We start from the raw sequence: 14,385 nt of genomic DNA, 5'->3' as shown, positions 1-14,385 counted from the left end.
TTTATTGATTTATCAATCAGTGCCTTGGGCACTTGATTCTCCCTGAGGGAAAATTAACAGTTCCAACTAAACTAATATATTCTATTATGAACTAAAACGAATGCAAGAATCAATCCTGCCACTTTGTACAACATCCAATTATGAAAAAAGTATGTCTATCCTTTTGGGGATACCTAAAATTAAAAGTTATTTAATGAAAGAAATAATGTATTAAATAATCATAATTGAAGCCAATAGACATTTTTAAAGGATGGCTTTGACATGTTTTAAAGGAGATAAGGGAATCTCAGAAATGTAATTGCATAACTGGGTTAAGAACATGATTTTTAAAGTCAGACTACCTGAATTGACTGCTGCCTCTGCCGTTTAGTAGAAGCATTCTCTTGGGCTTCTCTAAGCCTCAGTTTTGTCATCTGTAAAATGGGGAGGCACAGTTGTCCTTAGGAGAATGAATAATGATAATGAATATAAAAGCATTTGGCACAGTAGCTGGCATACAATCAGCTTTCTGTGCAGTGGTTCCATTTTTATTACAGTCATTCTAGAAGCATATGAAGTATAATACTACGATGATGGTGTGAACAAAAAAAAGAACAAAGAGCATCAATCATCATCCAGTTATACAAGGGTTAATTCGCAACCCACTGCAGTCTCCCAGCAACAGTGCACCCTGAAAAGAATTCAGGATGATAAAACAGGATGAGGCACTGTGTGCTTTGGAAAAAGGGGCCCCTAGATAGATGAATATCTCAGGAAAAATTTCAATGACCCCAGATTCTTGCATCTTCCCATACATAAAAAAGCACTAAAATCATTACCTTGAGATATCTGTTCGTGATTAGCAGTAATCTTTTAATCAAGATGTATGCTTGACTACATGTTATTTCCTAGCCAAAAAAAAATCATATATATACTGGCTCCTCCCCTACTTCTTCAAAGCAGTTCCTCGGGGCTGTCTCCCGGGCTACAGTCCTCAGTAAGACCCTGAATAAAACTTAAATTCACAACTCTTACATTGTGTGTTTTTCTTTAAGTCAACAATAGACTACAACACAGACAGGCATCAGAACTAAAACAGTTCACAGGGTACAAAATGCCTTTCAAGCTTTTGCAAGAGTCATTCAGTGTCATCTAACTGACAGCTTGAAAAGTTTTACTAATGAACTTACATATGTGAAACTTTCTTTAGTGTTACTCATTGATCAGAAAAATCAACATCCATAAGGATGCTTTAAAGAAGGGATCAGCAAACCATAACCCGTGGGCCAAATCTGACCCACAACCTATTTTTATAAATAAAGTTTTATTGGAAAATAATCACACCCATCATTCATACATTGTCCTGGCTGTTTTGGCACCACATTGACAGAGTTGAGTAGCTGTGACCAAAACCATATGGCCTGCTGGTTTAACCATATTTCCTGTGATAAGGTATGGTGAGACTAGATGCAGATCAAGAGAGAAAATGAAAAGAGTTTTATAGAAGCCCGTGTGCCTAGAGCCCATGCTCCGCAACAAGAGGAGCCACCACAATGAGAAGCCTGCGCACTGCAACAAAGAGTAGCCCCTGCTCACCACAATTAGAGAAAGCCTGCATGCAGCAATGAAGACCCAATGCAGCCAAAAATTAAATAAATAAATAAATAATTTATTTTTTAAAAAAAGTTTTATAATTTTGTTACTCATAGTTCCCTGGGGGGAACACAGCACACCTTGCAGAGTCGCTCAGGGGAAGATCCAGGGTCAATCACAAGGCAGAGGGGGTTTCTGTGGGAACTGTGGTCAAGCATCTTTATTATGGTTTCCACAGAAAGGAAAGGATGATACAGAGTAGGTATGTTTAAGACAGGCCAATCTGAATCATTTCGGGGGGCTCTGGGGCATTGGGGCTGTCCTTTGTTGTCAAGTATCTGGCCCTGGGTGGGTATGCAGTTGCCCAAAGTATGAGAACCTCTTCAGGGAGGTAGATGGGGGTATGGATTTAAATGGCTGCTCAAGAAGAGGAACGGACCAGCCCCTAGCCAGAGCCTCAAAACTCGGTCAAGACAGCATTTTTTAAAACTCTACTATTCCCACAAAACCTAAAATGTTTTTTTTTTTTAATTTTATTTATTTTATTTATTTATTTTTGGCTGTGTTGGGTCTTCGTTTCTGTGCGAGGGCTTTCTCTAGTTGCGGCAAGCGGGGGCCACTCTTCATCGCGGTGCGCGGGCCTCTCACTATCGTGGCCTCTCTTGTTGCAGAGCACAGGCTCCAGACGCGCAGGCTCAGTAGTTGTGGCTCACGGACTTAGTTGCTCCGCGGCATGTGGGATCTTCCCGGACCAGGGCTCGAACCCGTGTCCCCTGCATTGGCAGGCAGATTCTCAACCACTGCGCCACCAGGGAAGCCCCCTAAAATGTTTAATATGTGGCCCTTTACAGAAAAGTCTGCCGACTCCTGGTCTAAATAGGAAATCTGGACATCCAGTTTAAGTGGAGATTACCTTAAATGTGCTCTCCATAAAATCTTAAAATTTTAAATACTTAAAAAGCTTAATTCATACTAGGAATGAGGGAAAGATGCTCTTAGAAGTCATAGGGTCAGTTCTCAGTCCCACAGGCCACAGCAAACCCAGAGTCAGTTGCAGTTCACAATAGGCCCAGGTTAAGAAGGCTAGACATTGTAGCTATCCCCACGGCAATGGAGCCCAGCGGTCAAGAACTCAGGCTCTGAAGTTTGACAAACCCAAGTTCAAGTTTTTGTCCTACTACTTATCAATGGCGTGTTCTTGATCAAGTTAACTATATTAGTTATCTACTGCTGCATAACACATTATGCCAAAACTTAGCCACTTAAAATAATTATCATTCATTATCTCAAACAGGTTCTAAAGATCAGGAATCCAGAAGCAGCTTAGCTGGGTGGTTTGGAGGCCAGATCTCTCCCAAGGTTGTAGGCAAGCTGCCAAGCCAGGGCTACAGCCATCTGAAAGCTCTAATGGGGATAGAGAATCCACCTTCAAGCTCATTCCTGTGGTTGTTGCCAGGTCTGAATTCCTTGCTGGCTGTTGGGCTGTGTTCCTTACCCCACAGGCCTCTCCATAGGCTGCCTGAGTATCCTTCTAACACCTTCCCTAGAACAAGTGATCAGAGAGAGAGAGAGAAAGAGAACAAGACAATGTCCAAGAAGGAAGCCACAGTCTTTTTTAACCTAATTTCAGAAGAAACATATCCTCACTACTGCTGTGTGCTATTGGTCCCACAGAACAGCCAGCCCTGGTATAATGTGGGAGAGGACGCACAAGTATGTAAAAACCAGGAGGTGAGGATCATTGGGAACCACCTTGGAGGGTGGCTATTGCATTACCTAACTTATGCAAGCTTCAGATCTATCATCTATAAAGTTGGAATAATAATAGTACTTGGCTCATAAGGTAATTATAAGGTTTAAGTGAGAGAGTGTGTGTAAAGCCCTATCACAGTGCTTGGCACTCAGTGAAGCATTCAGTAAATGCTAGCAACTGTTATCAACCTCATTGTTTCATTGTTATTCCTACTGCTGCTACTTCCATAACCGTAACAAAAGGTGTAAAAAAACCCCAAACTTTTCAGCACCACAGGGAAGTTCCCTGCCCTTGGCTGCTTCTAGGTGAGCTCTCTTTCTACTCTACACAGGCAACTGTAACTCTGTCTGGAAAAATAAACCCCCAGAAAATCCAAACTATTCTCTTCTCCTCTCACCTTGACCTGAAATAACTGAAACAGGAACCCATAATATAATAACTGATCAAACCTATTATTAGTTAAGCATTAGCCAAACATGGTTCCCTCTATAGGAATGAGCCAAAAAATTATCAGAGAATAAAAAATTCAATAGCTTAAAATAGGGAGATTACCCCCACTGAAATAAACTCATTGTAAGAAAATGGAGAAACATCAAAAAATATCAATTTGTATACTTAGGACATTCATTCATTCATTCAACAAATATTTATGATGCAATTGCTATGCAGTAGGCACTGTTCCAGGAGCTGTATAAACAACCTTGACTACAATAAAAAAAAAAAAACTCTGTGTTTATGAAACTTGCAGGCTACTGGGAAAAAAGCAAATACCTAAATAGGTAAAAAAATAATAATAAGGGGTATGTTAGCTGGAAATGAATTAGATGTAAGGAAGCAGCTGGATACACAAGTTTGGAGCTCAGAGGAGAAATCTGAACAGGGTATATAAATTCAGAGTTTCCATTAAAGAGATAATATTTACATCTTGAGACTGGATGATGTGATCACCAAAGGAGTAAAAAGATAGAGAAAGAACAGACCAAGGTTTAAGCCCTGGGGTCTCGAGCATTTAGAGATGGGAAAATAAAGAGAAAGCAGCGAAGGACTCTGAGAAGTAGCCTATAAGGCAGAAGGAAAACCAAGTGAGTGGTGTTCCAGAAGCCAATGAAGAAAGTAATGAGCTGTGTCAGATGCTGTTGGTTGGTCAAGTAATATCAGGATGTGAATTGACCAATGGATTCAGCAACACAGAGGTGCCTAGACACTGGTGACCTTGGCCTGAGAGGTACTGGTGGAGTGGTGAAGATGAACGGCTGACTGGAATGGCTTCATGAGGAAAGGGGAGGAGAACTGGAGAAAAAAATTCAATACAATTTGTATGCTTTTCTCCTCTGTCTTTGTCAGTTTAATTTTCAGATCCAGGTACGGACCCTAAGAGGATCAAGGAAAACTTTTTCCTTCCCTATAGCAACTGCAGTAAACACTGGTTAGGCAAGAATCACCAATGGGTGCAAAACTTAGGGGGGAAATTCTGATGAGGAGCAGGATATCTGCATAGACTTAAAGTGTCTCCTCACAGATGGGTTATTAATTTTAAGGGGGAAGAGAGTTACTATCCAGTGGAGAAATAGAACAACTTGATTAGATGATCAAAATGAACATCACCATTGTGGGGCAGATGGAATGGAGTGCCTCAAGACGGATGTGCTAAGGACACATACTATTATATATAAATGGTATTCCAGCCAAGAACAAGTTTCCTAAATCCAGTCACCAAAAAAACACCAGAGACAACCAAAATAAGGAACATTCTCATTTTAAAAACGAGGGATCATATTTGCTGTGGTCTGAATGTTTGTGTCCCCCCCCCAAATTCCTATGTTAGGAATGAGGAGGTGGGGCCCTTGGGGGGTGATTAGGTCATGAGGGCAGAGCTCTTATGAATGGGATCAGTGTCCTTATAAAAGAGAGCTGACATTTTCCTGCCCCCTTCCACCAGGTGAGGACCCAGCAAAGAAGTCTTCAGTCTGCAATGTGGAAGACGGCCTTCACCAGAATCCAGCCATGCTGGCACCCTGGTCTTGGATTTGCAACCTCCAGGACTGTCAGAGATAAATTTCTGCTGCTCTTAAGCCACCCAGTCTGTGGTATTTTGTTATAGCAGCCCAAATGGACTAAGACAATAATATTCTTTTTAAAACGTCAATATCATAAAAGACAAAAGCTCTGAACTTTCCAGATAGGGGAGCTTAAGGAGACATGACAACTAAATGCAAGATCTGATCTAAACTGGATCTTGTTTTGGAGGAAAACGAGGTTATTGGGTCATTTGACAAAAGTGGAATGCTGACAGTAGATTAAAGCATTATGCAAACGTACTAAAGTTGATCACTGCACCATGGTAATGTGAAAGGACATTCTTATTCTTAGGTAATATACATAAAAGCATTTAGAGGTAAAAGGTCATGATGTATGCAACTTTACTCTCAAATGGTTCAAGAAAAAAAACTAGATATATGGAGAATTGGTAAGAAAGAAAAATGGGCAAAATGTTAATAATATGGGAATCTGGGTAAAGTGCATACAGGTGTTCTTTGTATTCGTTTTTGCAACCTTTCTGTAAGTGTGAAATTATTTCCAAAAGAAAAGTTTTGCTTAAAATAAATCACAACAAAAAAACTAACATTCCAATCAGAAAAATGGGCACAGGACATGAACAGACCATGCACATAAGAATAAACATATGAAAGGATGTTTAGCCTTAGTAATAATAAAAATGCAAATTAAAATATCTGTCACTTCAATCAGAAGAATTGCAACGTCACTGTCTCAGTTAGGCTTACCCTGACTTCTCCTACTGAAACTGCACCCTCTTCACTCCTACCCCCTTCACCTGCTCTGATTCTTTTTTCTGTAGCATTTATTGCTTTCTAAAATACTAAATGATTTACTCACTTACTACATTTATTATATGTTTGTCTTCTCCACTAGAATATAAGTTTCGTGAGGTCAGGGATTGTCCTTTGTCACTAATCTATCCCAAGCACTGAGAATAATCCCTGGTACATGGTCAGCCATCAGTATATACCTGTTGAATGAATGTCGCAGATTAACAAAATTGGGGGATTTTTAAATAATAGTAATACCCATAGTAGGTGAGCGTGTGAATAACCCAGGCTCTCTCATGTACTGCTGATAGGAGGGTAAACTGATTTAATGAATCATACATATTCATAGTATAAAATACTAAATAATCATGAGAAGTGATGATACTTATTACATTGTTATGTGAAAAATACAAATTATAAAATAGCATGTACAGATGTTTCTACTGTATTTTTAAGAAAGAAAAAATTTGAAAAAAGCAGAGAGTATATATAATGAAATCTTGTTTATCAGATGAGATTACAAGTGTTTTTTACTTTGCCATATTTATTTTCTATAATAATGTGTAGCAAGAAAATCTTTTTATTTTTTTTAATTTTTTTTGGCCACACCGCGTGGTTTTGTGGGATGCACAGGACATCTTAGTTCCCTGACCAGGGATAGAACCCAGGCCCTTGGCAGTGAGAGTGTGGAGTCCTAACCACTGGACTGCCAGGGAATTCCCGGAAAACCTTTTTTAAAGAGAGAAAATAGGAATTACCTGGTCAATACAAATATGCTTCCCTGTTTTAACAAGGATATCTGAAGACTAGAAGAGTATTTTAAAAGATTCAAATATCTTGGTTATATTGAATTGAAACTAGCAAACAAAAAGAAATGGGGAACCAAATGTAATATATTGAAATATCCTCACTATTGTCTTTTGTTTTTAAACTGCAAAAAGTATAAATGTGCATTAAATAAATTTTACCTTTAATAAAATAAATTTTATTAAAGCTTCTGGAGTTAAAGCCCATTCTCTTCTTGCTAAGATCAGGATACTCTACTCGAACAAAATTCACAAATTCTGACCACCCCTGAAGCCAAACCAAGTCTGCTGGCTGCAAATGAATCCGACTTTTACTCCCTAACAGGGCAGGACCTCCTTTGGGCCTGGGCTCGGGGCACGTGGTGCAGCGTAAAAGCCACTCATCCCTGCCAACCAGACTAACCACTGGAAACGGCACAGCTTAGTGTGAAAATTAATTCAGGGAGGTTTAACTCCACAAGACAGACTGGCTTTTTAAAAAACCCTGCGGTTTATGAAATTCTAGATTCATTATGACTCTCAGAACCAGGTGCATTTTATAGCAACATGGGGAAAAACACTAAATATACACAGGACATCTTTTTTAATCCATCAGATAATTACACAGACTATGAGGACATTTTGGCAACTACTATAAAATACTGCCCTCTGGTGTTGAGGTCATTCCATATTTATTAACATAACACAAAAAACGAAAAGCCTTTCTTGAGTATAAAAACGACTACCTTCACGGACTTGTGCTTCTGGCTTGCAAAAATCTGAACACAAAATCCCACAGGATTTTACAGGAATATGTTGTGGACATCTCTCCTACTGTGCCAGAAAAATACTAAGTAATGTTATTACAAGCTGTCTTAGCCAATTCATGTCATAGAATCTTTCCAGGAACTATCAACTGGAGAGATTCTGTCTCTTTGGAAAATAAAAAAAAATTTTTTTTGAAAAGGATTTTAAAGAGTTTTTCTGGGAAGGGGTTTCGAAAAATAAACCAAAGATTTTTTTCACAAGAAAATTTCTATTAGTTTTGGTATGAAGAATAAAAATAGGAGTGATACTACATATGCTATATATTATAGAAGTCTTTAAAAATGGGAGACAATTTTTATGAATGAGAAATGGCAACACTGACTAAGAAGCTGGTGACAACTACCTATATATTGATCATCTTATCCACACATACAGGTACTTCAAGAAAATAATTTGGGAGGGAAGTTCTGATGGTTACACATATAGGAATTACATGTGCAAAGTCAGCAGAAAAATTCAAAAGAGTAATTAAATATAAGTAACACTGCATTACCATTGAGCTAAAAACAAAATCTGAAAGAGGTTATTTTTAAAGACAGGGAAATAATATTTTCTCACATAAATAGAGTTTATACTGCATACTTCTCAGTCTGAATATACATATATATACATATATACATAATAAGCTCAAATAGCTATCATTTTTAATTTGTCAGATCTGCAACTTAGAATTTGTAGGTATTGTAATACTTATTAGAAAAAAATTTAACTAAATTTCACCATTTTTGAAGGAGCTATTTCACAAACAAATTGTTCCTGAATTCTACTCATTTTTTTATTTAGAACTTCTTAATAAATGTTTAACAAACAAAACGCTTACTGAAATTAATAAAAATAATATTTACCAAAGGAATTTCTGACATAAATTTGTAGGAGAAATTATAGTAATATTATAGCTAATATTTCTCTAATATATAATTTTTAACAGACACTAACAAGTACTTTGCCAGAATTATCCCATTGAATCACCCATAAGTCCATAAGGTAGGTATATCCCTATTTTATAGAGGAGGAAAGCAACACTTACAGAGGTTAATAACTTTTCCAAGATCATACAGCTAAAAAGTGACATTAAAACACAGGGGGGCTTCCCTGGTGGCACAGTGGTTGAGAATCTGCCTGCTAATGCAGGGGACACGGGGTCGAGCCCTGGTCTGGGAAGATCCCACATGCCGCGGAGCAACTAGGCCTGTGAGCCACAACTACTGAGCCTGCGCGTCTGGAGCCTGTGCTCCGCAACACGAGAGGCCACGATAGTGAGAGGCCTGTGCACCACGATGAAGAGTGGCCCCCGCTTGCCGCAACTGGAGAAAGCCCTCGCACAGAAACGAAGACCCAACACAGCCAAAAACAAATAAATAAATTAATTAATTTAAAAAAAAAAACAACACAGGGATTCTGACTCCAGAAGCCATGTTCTTAATTCTCCGCTATACTGATCACTAAGGAATGTATTTGTACAAACTGGTTACCCAAGTTTAGTACAAAACAAAATGAGGTAATTGTCTACACTTATGTATAACAAAAGACTAATATCCAGAATTTATAGAGTTACTACAAATAAATAGGAAACACAGTCCAACAGAAAAATAAGGAAATATATGTATCACTTGTCTTCACCTGTCCCCTAAATTCCAAGGGTCTACATTCACTTGCCTACTGGCTTTCTCCACTTGAATGGCTTTAGCACAGCTGCCAACAACTTATGTAAGGTGTCTATACTAATTTCTGAGGGCTGCCATAACAAAGTACCACAAACTGGGTAGCTTAAACCAACAGAAGTTTTATTCTCTCATAGTTCTGGGGGCGAGAAGTTCAAATTCAAGGCGTCAGCAGGCCAACACTCCTGCCAAAGTCTCAAGAAGAGTCCTTCTTTGCTTCTTCTAGCTTCTGGTGGTTGCTGGCAATCCTTGGTGGTCCTTGGCTGGGGCAGCATAATTCCAATCTCTGCTTCCATCCATACATGGCTTTCTTCCCTCTATCTGTCTGTCTGAGTCCAAATTTCCCTCTCATAAGGACACTAGCCATTGATTAGCCCACCTTAATCCAGTATGACTTCATCTTAATTTAATTACATCTGCAAAGATACTATTTTCAAATAAAGTCACATTCACAGGTATCAGGGGTTAGGACTTAACCATATCTTTTGGGAGGACACAATTCAATCCAGTACAGTGGCATTTCAAATTACTGAGAGTTTCTCACTCCCAGCAATGGGCTCTGTATGTGTGTGTATTTCAAACATATAAATTTAAATATATTTGCATATGTATAACGCATAGGTATACATCTACAAATATACACATATAAACCAACAGATTTACACAAAAGGGGATAATTTCTGTAAAGTAAAGGCTCTAGAATACTTAAATATTACACAAATATTAATGTTATTTTATCCATGCATAAAAGAAAACCTTTCTTAAAAAATTAATTTAGGGACCTCCCGGGTGGCGCAGTGGTTAAGAATCTGCCTGCCAATGCAGGGGACACAGGTTCAATCCCTGGACCGGGAAGATCCCACATGCCACAGAGCAACTAAGCCCACGCACCACAACTACTGAGCCTGCGCTCTAGAGCCCGCGAGCCACAACTACTGAAGCCCACGTGCCTAGAACCTGTGCTCCACAACAAGAGAAGCCACTGCAATGAGAAGCCTGCGCACCACAACGAAGAGTAGCTCCCACTCGCTGCAACTAGAGAAAGCCCATGCTCAGCAATGAAGACCCAATGCAACCAAAAATAAAAATAAATAAATTTTTAAGTTGATAATTAGATTAAATAGATTAGACAAAGCTGAAGAAAGAATAAACAAACGGAAAACATACAAAAAATTCACCTAGAATATGGTAGATGGGGATAAAGACACAGAGAGTGTGAAACGTAATTAGTATACATAAAAAATAAAATAAGATCCAACATTTATCTAACTGTGAACACATGAACAACCAGTGGGTCAAAGAATAAATCAAAAGAGAAATCAAAAAATGCCTTGAGATAAATGAAAATAGAAACCAAAACTTATGGGATGCAGCAAAAGCAGTTCTGAGAGAGAAGTTCATAGCAATAAATGCCTACATCAATAAACAAGAAAAATCTCAAATAAACAACCTTTCTTTACATCTCAAGGAACTAGAAAAAGAAGAACAAATGAGGCCCAAAGGAATGAAATAACAAAAATCAGAGTGGAAATAAATTAGAGACTAAAAAAACAAACAAACAAACAAAAACAATAGAAAAGATCAATGAAACTAAGAGCTCATTCTTTGAAAAGATAAACAAAACTGACAAACTTTTAGATAGACTCATCATGGAAAAAAAAGAGAGAGGACACAAATAAAATCAGAAAAGAAAGAGAAAAGGTTATAACTGATACCACAGAAATGCAAAGGATCATACGAGACTACTATGAACCATTACACATCAACAAATTGGACAACCTAGAAGAAATGGATAAATTTCTAGAAACATAAAACCTACCAAGACTGAATCACAAAGAAACAGAAAATCTGGGGACTTCCCTGGTGGTCCAGTGGCTAAGACTCCGCACTTCCAATACAGGGGCACAGATTCAATCCCTGGTCAGGGAACTGAGATCCCACATGCCGGTATGGCCAAAAACAACAAAAACAACAAAAAAGGAAATCTGAACAGATCAATTACTAGTAAGGAGATTGAATCAGTAATTAAAAACCACCCAACAAAACAAAAGTCCAGGACCAGATGGCTTCACTGGTGAATTCTACCAAACATTCAAAAAATTAATACCAATCTTTCTCAAAGTCTTCCAAAAAATAGAAGAGGAGGGAACACTTCCAAACTCATTTTATGAGGCCAGTATTACTGATTCCAAAACCAGACAAGGACATCACAAGAAAAGAAGATTACAGTCCAACATCCCTAACGAACATAGATGCAAAAATCCTTAACAAAATACTAGCAAACCAAATTCAACAGTACGTTAAAAGAATCACACGCCATAATCAAGTGGGATTTATTCCATGGATGCAAGGAAAATTCAACATCCACAAATCAATCAATGTGATACACCGCATTAACAAAATGAAGGATAAAAATCATATGACCTTCTCAATAGATGCAGAAAAATCATTTGACAAAATTCAGCATTCATTTACGGTGAAAGCTCTCAACAAAGTGGGTATAGAGGGAACGTATCTCAACGTAATAAAGGCCACATGTGACAAACCCAGAGCTAACATCATATTCAACAGTTAAAAGCTGAAAGCTTTTCCTCTAAGATCAGGAACAAGACAAAGATGACCACTCTCATCACTTTTATTTAACACAGTATTGGAATCCTGGTCAGAGCAATTAGGCAAGAAAAAGAAATAAAGCGCATCTAAATTGGAAAGGAAGAAGTAAAACTATTACTATTTGCAGATGACATGATATTATATATAATAAGAAGGTAAATTAAGAATTCACAGAGATAGGAGAAGGCAATATTTTAAGATATAATAGTTGAAATTATGAAGTTATGGGTCCTCACTGCTGAATAGGATAAGTAAAAACAAACCCATCAAAAACCCTAGTAAAACTGGAGAACATATGAAATGTAAGAATATAATCTTTAAAAGCTACCAAAAAGAAAAGTCAGATTGCCATATATATTGGCTGGCAGCACATTTCTTATCAAAACAGTGGATATAAAACTCAGTGGATGGTAGTATAAAAGTATTGAGGGAAAATAATTGTCCATCTAGAATTCTATACTAAATAAAGAGTGAGATAATTGTGAAATTATCAAGAGTAAGAGTGAAATAAAGACATTTTCAAAAAAAGATTGAGAGAGTGTATTACTAACAGACAGACCACTGCTGAAGAATTACAAATGGCTGTACTTTGGGAAGAAAAGTACACTCCAAAAGCAGATGCAAGCAAGAAGAATAGTTAGCAAAGAAATTCATAAATGTATTAAAATAAGTATTGACTATAAAACATATTATTAAAAGTAATGTCCATATTATTAAAAGTAATTAGGGTAAGAATTAATTAAAAGAAGTCAGTATTTGGGCAATTCCCTGGCAGTCCAGTGGTTGGGACTCTGTGCTCTCACTGCCAAGGACCTGGGTTCAATCCCTGGTTGGGGGACTAAGATCTCACAGCGGGGGGGAAAAAAAAAAAGGAAGGTGGAATTTAAAACTACTCAATGATGGTATGAATGATAGGATGGATCAGCTTAAAAGTTTTCTAAAGTCCTTCCATTATTCTACAGGGAAGCAGAGATATTGCTCACTAAGCATGTTAAAAAGATAAAAGTAACCTCAAAAAGAAGAGAAATAGAGTGTAAAACTTCTAAACTATTGGCAGGGTAAGGAAAAATTAAAGAAAACTAGATAAATAGAAGATAGGAAAGGAGTAGGGGAGGGAGAAGCACAGTTATATAGAGAAAGCATTACCTGATAGAAATACATCTACATATGTCAGTGTATTAGTTTGGGTTCCCCTGGGAGCATAACCTGAAACAAAGATTCAAGTGCAAGTAGTTTATTTGGGAAGTGATCCCAGGAAACACTGGTTGGGGAATTGAAAAGTGAGACAGGGAAGGGAAGGCAGTCACAAAAGGGTATGTTGTGAAGCAAGTTCCCACTGTGGATAACTGTAGCTTAGTCCTGTTGTAGATTTCTGAGACCTGCATAAAATCCAATGCAGAACTGGAGCCCAGAGTGAAAAAAGAGTAAAGAGACTGGGGTGCATATTTATCAGTCAATGGTTGAGAGATACTGCTGGGTATTAACTCTCAGACACTTTCACCCTAGACTGCTTGTGGCTGAGTAGACTCCAGCAGTTAGAGAAAACTTCAGGCAAGGAGACAGGTGCTGCCATGGATAGCTATGATGAGACAGCGCATCCCAGAGCTTCCTATGTAATCAGTATTCATAATAAATGTAAATAGATTTAAATTGCCTATAAAAACAGAGTCCTCAGATAGGGTTTTTTTTAAGAAGAAAATTCCATTTACATGCTGTTTAAAAAGAGACATACCTATATATACACACATTTCCTTGCTCTGATAGCTGAGAGGGCCTAGAAGCAATGACATCACAGTAGTAATGAGCACACTTAGCACCCAGATCTTGGTTTCTAATACTATCCTCCAACAAAAGGTACCATGGGTTCCTTGGAGGAATGACTGATTCTAGGACTGGGCAGGAAAAAAAATCCCAAATCAAAGAAAGCATGTCAAAGGGACACAGGAGACAACTGAAAGGGCTCCCAGTGGCCAAATCTGGAACAATTTGAGCAATAAAATAGATTGGATTATAACCCAAAGTATAAAATAAATATCCAGGAGTGTATACTGATATAAATAAATGATTAGGGACTTCCCTGGTAGTGCAGTGGTTAAGAATCCGCCTGCCAATGCAGGGGACACAAGTTCGATCCCTGGTCCGGGAAGATCCCACATGCCACGGAGCAACTAAGCCCGTGTGCCACAACTACTAAGCCTGTGCTCTAGAGCCCATGAGCCACAGCTACTGAGCCCAGGCACCGCAACTACTGAAGCCCATGGCGTGCCTAGAGCCTGTGCTCCGCAACAAGAGAAGTCACCACAATGAGAAGCCCGCGCACTGCAACAAAGGGTAGCCCCCGCTTG

General features: G+C 38.3%; 1 protein-coding gene across 6 annotated transcripts in view; it reads right to left on the bottom strand.

The window, feature by feature from the left end:
• LOC309648816 (uncharacterized protein) overlaps positions 1–14,385 on the bottom strand; it is a 211,750-nt gene that overhangs the window by 151,246 nt on the left and 46,119 nt on the right. Inside the window, exon 2 of one of the 6 annotated variants that reach the window (XR_014256807.1) lies at positions 342–413. The exons of 4 other annotated variants lie outside the window; for them this stretch is intronic. The gene's annotated coding sequence lies outside the window, so the exon portion shown is untranslated. Of the gene's footprint in view, positions 1–341; positions 2,087–14,385 lie in introns of those variants that run through there. One more of the 6 variants, XR_014256809.1, reaches the window with a different exon arrangement.

The sequence above is a fragment of the Balaenoptera physalus genome (genome assembly GCF_965194825.1).
Source record: "Balaenoptera physalus genome assembly, chromosome: 19".
Taxonomy (NCBI): Eukaryota; Metazoa; Chordata; class Mammalia; order Artiodactyla; family Balaenopteridae; genus Balaenoptera; species Balaenoptera physalus.
This window is presented reverse-complemented; position numbering and strand designations above follow the sequence as displayed.